This window comes from Adiantum capillus-veneris, chromosome 18, assembly GCF_014529385.1.
Source record: "Adiantum capillus-veneris isolate H3 chromosome 18, ASM1452938v2, whole genome shotgun sequence".
In the NCBI taxonomy this organism is placed as follows: domain Eukaryota; kingdom Viridiplantae; phylum Streptophyta; class Polypodiopsida; order Polypodiales; family Pteridaceae; genus Adiantum; species Adiantum capillus-veneris.
Genome location: NC_140948.1, coordinates 63,887,119 through 63,893,885, shown reverse-complemented (window position 1 = coordinate 63,893,885; position 6,767 = coordinate 63,887,119). Strand labels below are relative to the sequence as shown.

The 6,767-nt window shown below is 40.3% G+C and overlaps 1 pseudogene; it reads left to right on the top strand.

Moving 5' to 3' along the window:
• Positions 1–393: 393 nt before the first annotated feature.
• Positions 394–2,987, top strand: LOC147435770 (uncharacterized; annotated as a pseudogene).
• Positions 2,988–6,767: the final 3,780 nt, after the last annotated feature.

The window sequence follows — 6,767 nt, the reverse complement described above, 5'->3', positions numbered from 1 at the left end:
AACAATGGCTGGTGCCTTGTAACCAAGCGTACCTTTTATCACCACAAACAACAAGACGTTCTAGGAAATCTCCATCCTTCCATTAGCAAAAAACAAAAAATGGATTCAGAACAAAGACTAGATCTTGCCAATGACTTGAGTGATAGTAGAGCAATTAACCATCTAGCCGAACACATTGATGGACCCCATAATGCAACACCTACCCTAGCCATGGGACAAGGCAAGAAGCCCAACAATTCTCAAAGAAATACATGGTGCACATGTAACATGTATTGTGCAGGTGGTAGACAAGTTCATGCATCAACCTATTATCGCCATCAAGCTTTGGCACATAACTTTGAAAGCTTCAAAAATAGTTTTGGTTTATCTTCTCCACTAGATTCAGAAGGAAACATGGAAGACAATGATGAACATCAGGCTCAAGTCTCTAAGTTTGATGGTGATGGCGATGACATCATTGATGAGCCAATGTCTATTAGTGAGACTTAAGAAAATCAATCTTCTCCTCTATACTTGGAGCTAGTTGAGAGGATACTAGAGCTCCGAAATTTATGGGATGAACATAAACTACCAATAGGTGTGCAAGATAGAATGCTTCACATCCTATTTGGAGACTTGGGGGGGGGGGGGGGGGGGGGGGGGGGGGGGGGGGCTAGAGTGATTAAAAATGCTTCCAAGAGAAGCATGGCTAAGCTATTAGTTCAACTTCCTCCTACATGGGAAGGTGACCTTGGAGGGATTCAAATTCCGGCTTGTTGGGATCAATTGCAAACCATGCTTAAAGGTCTTGGCATGGTTTCTTCCTTGCGCTATCGCATCTGCACAGGTAGTGATGTAGCCAAGCATCCACCCAAGCTTCTTCAACCAAGCAATGAGGACAACTTTACAGGAGAGGTTCTTAAGTGCACATGTAAAGGTGGACCATTATCATCGAGGCTTAAACGTGATTGCTTGGAATGCTGCGAGAAGTGTCCAGTTTGTGCCAAAGCAAGGAAATCAATGCTTTCCTTTGACTACATTCCTATCGGGCCTCAACTAAAGCTATTGGCAAAGAGTAGCACTTATTGCCACGAGCTACTATGTTTATGGAGGCACAAAGAAAAATGGCTCAATGGAGATGCAATTAGCAACCAAAGAAGCATTGTTGATTTTTGGGATGGACAAAAAATTGAAGAAGTCAAGGACTTTTGGGATCCATCAACATCTTATGAGCTACCGGTTGTCTGCTCTAATCCTCTTTGTAAGAAGTCTTACACTACTTCACACTCCCAAACTTCATTAGCTTCCTTCAACACCTTTATCGTAAATAAGGGAGTTATGTCATAGCCATCTTCATCGCAAAATTTAGTCAGGGTCACCTCATTCATGCAAATATCAAGAGTCACTAGTATTTGATCCCATCCAAAGGGTTCAAATAACTCCTTTGGAAATGGTTCTGGTACATACACCTCGTTGTGTACTGAACCATCATGAATGCAATCCTCTTTTTTCAAACTACCACCCTCAGAAGCTCCACACGTCCAATTGTGAGCTTTTTTTTGCAGCCAAGTAGGTTTTTCTCCTTCTTGGTCAGTTGTGGAGTTTAATTTCTCTCGAGGGGTTTGTTCCACATCTCTGTAACTATGGTCCATGACACTGATCTTTGTAGTGACATCCTTGTTTCTTCGGTAGATATAGTCATAACCCTAATCTTGTACCATTTTGAGCTGACTTATGAATGGTTTGCCCAATCTGATGGCGAAGTTGATACTCTTGTCAAATTCCATTATGGCAAAGGTGTGCTCATACTCTATGGCACATGAGGATACAATGATTTTGTTCTAATATTCCTATTGGTCTCTCAATGTATCCATCTGCTAATTGCAGTTTCATTCGTGTTTTTGTAAGAGCAAGCTTTCCCCATTTTTTCCATATTTCTTTGGTTTCAATGGCAATTCATACCCCACTATCTAGTATAGCAACCGTATTTACTCCTTTGTACTCAAGTGGTAAGGTGGTGTTTCCTTCTTCTCCTTCACAGTAGTCACCCACCTTATTTACTGGTACTGGCTTTGTCTGTGGCTTCTTAGGCAAGGTGTCATCCATGTTTTTGTCCGCAAGTTGGTCACGTGAAGGAATTTTCAATCCCATGTTTTCCAGGTTTTTGCCCATTTGGCCCCATAGATGCGGTCTAATATTTAATAGCTCTGAGAGATAAAGTATGCATTGTATAGGAGAAGACATCAAGTCATGAAAGCTCTTGGTATCCATCATTTTTGGTGTGACTTTCCACTGAGAAGGTACCATTTTAACCTCTGATTTTGTTTTGAGTTCTCCTATGAAAGATGGCAAAGTCTTTAGAGAGCATGGTTTACTCTCTTCAGATGAGACAGACCCGACATCCCCATATAAAGATCTTATATCCCCTGTGAAAAATTTGTGATCCATATTTATTTCAGGGATAGGTGCTGACTTTAAAGTAGCACTACCATCTTTTTGGTTTCTGATCAATTCCCATAAGGATTGTGGCCACGGTTCTTCTACATCCGGAATAGGCATCATTGCTTGTGAACCCACCCCATCTGTGGTATTGGCTACTTCCCTCTACTTCCCTTGTATCTAAAAGTGCCTCAACTCCTGTCTCTTCTTGGTCTTTGTTTACAATACCAAGACTTTCCAATTCCTGGATTTTTCGCGGACTAGCACCTCCATTTTCGGAGCATCTGGAACTGGTTCCATAAGAGCATGGACCTTTTGGATGAGCTCCTTTCACATTTGCAACCTCTCTTTTTCATACCCCGGGTGAGGATACGCTATTCATATATCCTTCTGGGTTTGGTTGGTCTTTAACCTAGCATCATAAGCTTTCAAGATTGCATCCAAAGGTTCAAAGGTTTTGTCGACCAAGAATGAACCTTCTGAGTTAGTCTTTGACTTTTTAGGTCCTTCTGCATTTTTCTTGCTTTCTTTCTCATGTTTAAGCTGCTCTTTGATTTGGTGCAGTTTAGTTTCCAAGGCAGCTTTCTCTTGCAACCTCTTTGCTTTCATTTTATCCCTTTTGGCTTTCCATGATTTTCTTCCTATTCTCACCGGTAAGTTACAAGCAATGTGGGTTACTCCTCAACGATTGTGTTTTTAGCAGCTTCTTGAGCTTGAGCTCAAGTCATCATGTTTAAAGGAATGGCGGGTTCTATCTCAGATCCACTTAAAGAAGGCATCACGCCTACAACATTCATTGTTGTTTTCCCTTTGTAGTCTGGATTTTTAGCACAGTGCTGGCATAGATGGTCTCTCCCACAACGTTCGCAAAATACAAATATTTCTATTTAAGGACCCTTGTTTGGACAACTTTGTGCCCAATGGTCACCTCCACATTCATATCATGGACCTTCTTGTTTCATAGCTGGTGATCTAGCCAATGGTTGTTCTTGCCTGGTAAGAATGTTCTTTGACCCATACTCATGATTGGCTATGAACATGAGCGTATTCACATACATGGAGTACTAATTTTTCATGGGTTGTGGAATATGAAAAATCAGTACTCCATGTGCTGGTTGAGCGTAGCTAACTACTACCCCACCATCATTCAAAAGATGTGGTTGCTACCCTAGCATTTTTTGCATCTTTGGTTGAGTGCTACACCATGGAGTGGGGTGATCCCCTCCACAAGTATTACATCTCCTCAATTGAGGCTGTTGTACCTTTTGGTTTTGTTTGTAGCCTTGGTTTATTCTTCTAGTAACTCCCTCGACCACTTGATCAATGATTAGTTCCCAAGGAGTTTGAACACCTTTCTTTGTTGTTGATTTGCTCTTTGGAGATGAGGCACTACTAGTCGTGTTGTTTGTATCTTCAGTCACCTCTCCATAGGCCTTACAATTGTCAACTAGATATAGAGCTTCTCTAGTGACTTGGTCAAACGTCATGCATCCTTATAAATGTAGGTCCTTTTTGAGAGTTTCATTACTCAAGTCCTCTATGAAGAAAACTGATAGCCTCTCATCTTGCCATAGCTCTCTCACAGGACATCTGTATATGTATTGTTTGAAGCGAAGTAGAGCTTCCTTCACTCTTTTGGTCTTTTTTTGTTTGAAAACGTAGACCTGTGACACAGTGTTTTGTTTGATTCCCCTTTTTAAGAACTCCTCTACAAACTCTTGTAAGAGTTGTGCTATGTTTGGGAAATCATCTCTGTTTAGAGGTTGGAACCATGTCAAAGCCGTTCCTTCTTATGTCAATCCAAGTCCCTCATACTGTGTATGGAAATATGCAATCTGTTCAACTCTCAAAACTTGTTTGAAGAGTGAGACGTGAGCATATGGATTGCAAGACCCATTGTTTTTTGTTTTAACACATTGAGCCACTTGATATGGTCTTAATCATTGTGGTTCAGTCACTAATCTAACCAAATTGTGGTCTCTTGGGAAGACGTCTCTCATGCTCTCCTCTCGTCTTGGAGAAAATCCCAGTGGAATCCTCTTTGATGTGTACTCTGGCATCGTTTTTGTCTGGAAACAAGTAGAGATCGGAGTACCCTTGTATGTGTATTGTTCTAAGTCAATTGGATCGATAAGTTTGTACTCTCTTCCATACTTATCTACCATCAAAACTTGCACTCCGTGGGAATTTGTATACGTGAATGCATAGAGGTTCTTATGGAATGGCATCTCTCCAGCATAGGGTTCTACACACTTGTATAAGATATATTGATCCCCGTTTGTGAACCTATACAAGCCCTCATGAGTGTAATCCGTAAGAACTCGCATGGCTTCATTGGTTCTAATGAATCTCACGTTCGGTTTGTTGATCAGAGGATGCTTCTCCTCTAGGTATTCTCCCAATCCCACTGTTGTCTTCAATGTAGCGTTTCTTGCGTTTTTCATGTCTCTCAATGGAGTAGAAAACCCTGGTGGTGGATGATTTGTCATGGTCAAGGTCACTCAAAACTCTCAAGATAGTCCTTGACAAGCCCAACTTGGCTTATTGCAACTTATCCCTTTTTGCCCCTAGTAAGATCTCTCAAAAGTCAAGAATTTGTGACTTTTTGGTCTCTGGAAACTAGTCTTGGGGTACCTAGAAAAGTACTATTGCCCGCAAGATTTCTTCCTCGCTATACCTGACTCAATTTGGAGTTGTGTATCAAACGTTAGAGCACTTTTGATAAACTGCATTTGAAACAGCACTCAAAACAATTTCAGGACCAGAACACAGGAACTCTCGCTTGTATCTTGGTCTCCATAAGGTATTTTTAGCTCAAACTTGAGATTTGGACAAGCCAAAGAGATTTGGACTTGATCTCTTGGCAGCTGAATCTCAAATCCATCTCTTGGAGTTGTCCAACCATCTCAGATCAAGTCCAGCCATCTTTTTAGATTTGGACTTATTTTTATAGGTCAAATGCCCAATACTAGGTTTGCACACTGGTTTTTGGTATGTCACCAGTTTTGCTCCCTTTTCAAAATTGGACTTGGGGATATGTTCCATTATGTATTCCCTACTGATCTGGAAAATTTCAAGTCAAGCTGTCACTATGGGTACATGGATCGCGATCCATGTTTGGAGCCCAAATTAACTTTTCTTGGTACCTTCAGATTCAACATGATTAGGAGGTCCTATGGTATCAATTCTTTTGAAAATGGACCTTTGGATTGGAAATTAGGTCAGTTCTGGCACTTTGTCAGAGTACTTGGCAGTTTTGGGCTTCTGGTTTGGTTTTTGATATCCAAATTCACTTTTGAAAAGACCACTAGACTCGCTGTGATGTGCTCTAGCTATGGTGCAAATATGTTATCAATCGGTGAAAAAGGACCATGGATCGCGGTCCATGTATGTATGTGTCAGAAGGTACTGAAACTTGGCACACGCCCTTGGTCCACTAGTCCTAACTATGTGGCTTTTGTGTGATTTGGACTTGTTTAGGCCATGTAAAAGTCAATCCCTAGGTTCTCTTTGAACAGTTTTTGGTTCTTTTCACCCACTTTTTTGAACTTTTTTGACAAAAATTCTTTGGGGACTTTTGTTCACAATGGTCTCTGCTACACAGGTTGGAAAAGCTTTTGTCCAAAAATTTCTTAGGGGTACATGGATCGCAATTCATTTTCTACCACTTTTGGATCTAAATTTTTGGTGTACTGATAGCTTATGATGTTTATAGCTTGCTCCATAAATCTTTTTGAATTTGGATCAGTTTTGCCCTACCAAAACTGACTTCTACACTTTGCTCCGGAAGTTTTGAGAATGTTCTGTTTTTGGCTCTTTTGACCACTTTAAACAACATTTTTGCATTTGGTTTTTTTGGGAAAAGTATTTGTCTATGTCTCAACTACCTATTGCTTAAATCTTAGCCAAAAAAATTTCAAAATTTTTTCATGAGGTACATGGATCGCAATCCATGCTTAACCTCTTATTGACATGAAACTTGGTCAGCTTGTAGTACATGTTACGGTGATACTCTTATCCAAATATTTTTGAATTTGGACAACTTTTTCCTAGTCAAAAGTGAGTTTTTCTGTTTGCCTTGCGGTCTTTGACTAGTTTCTGTATTGGCCTATTTTGACCAACTTTTTTCATTTTTTGTTGTTGTCCCTTTTGGCAAAGTTGTTCCACTAGTTATCAAGGATGTACTTGTCAAATATCAACCCAAAATGTCAAAAGGTACATGGATCACGATCCATGTATGGCATCATTTTTTCATGAATTTTGTTTTGTCGGTTCTCTATGTCCTGTAGAAGCCAAATCTCACCCCTTTTGAATTTGGATCCAAGATCTCAAGATTTATCCTATTTTGT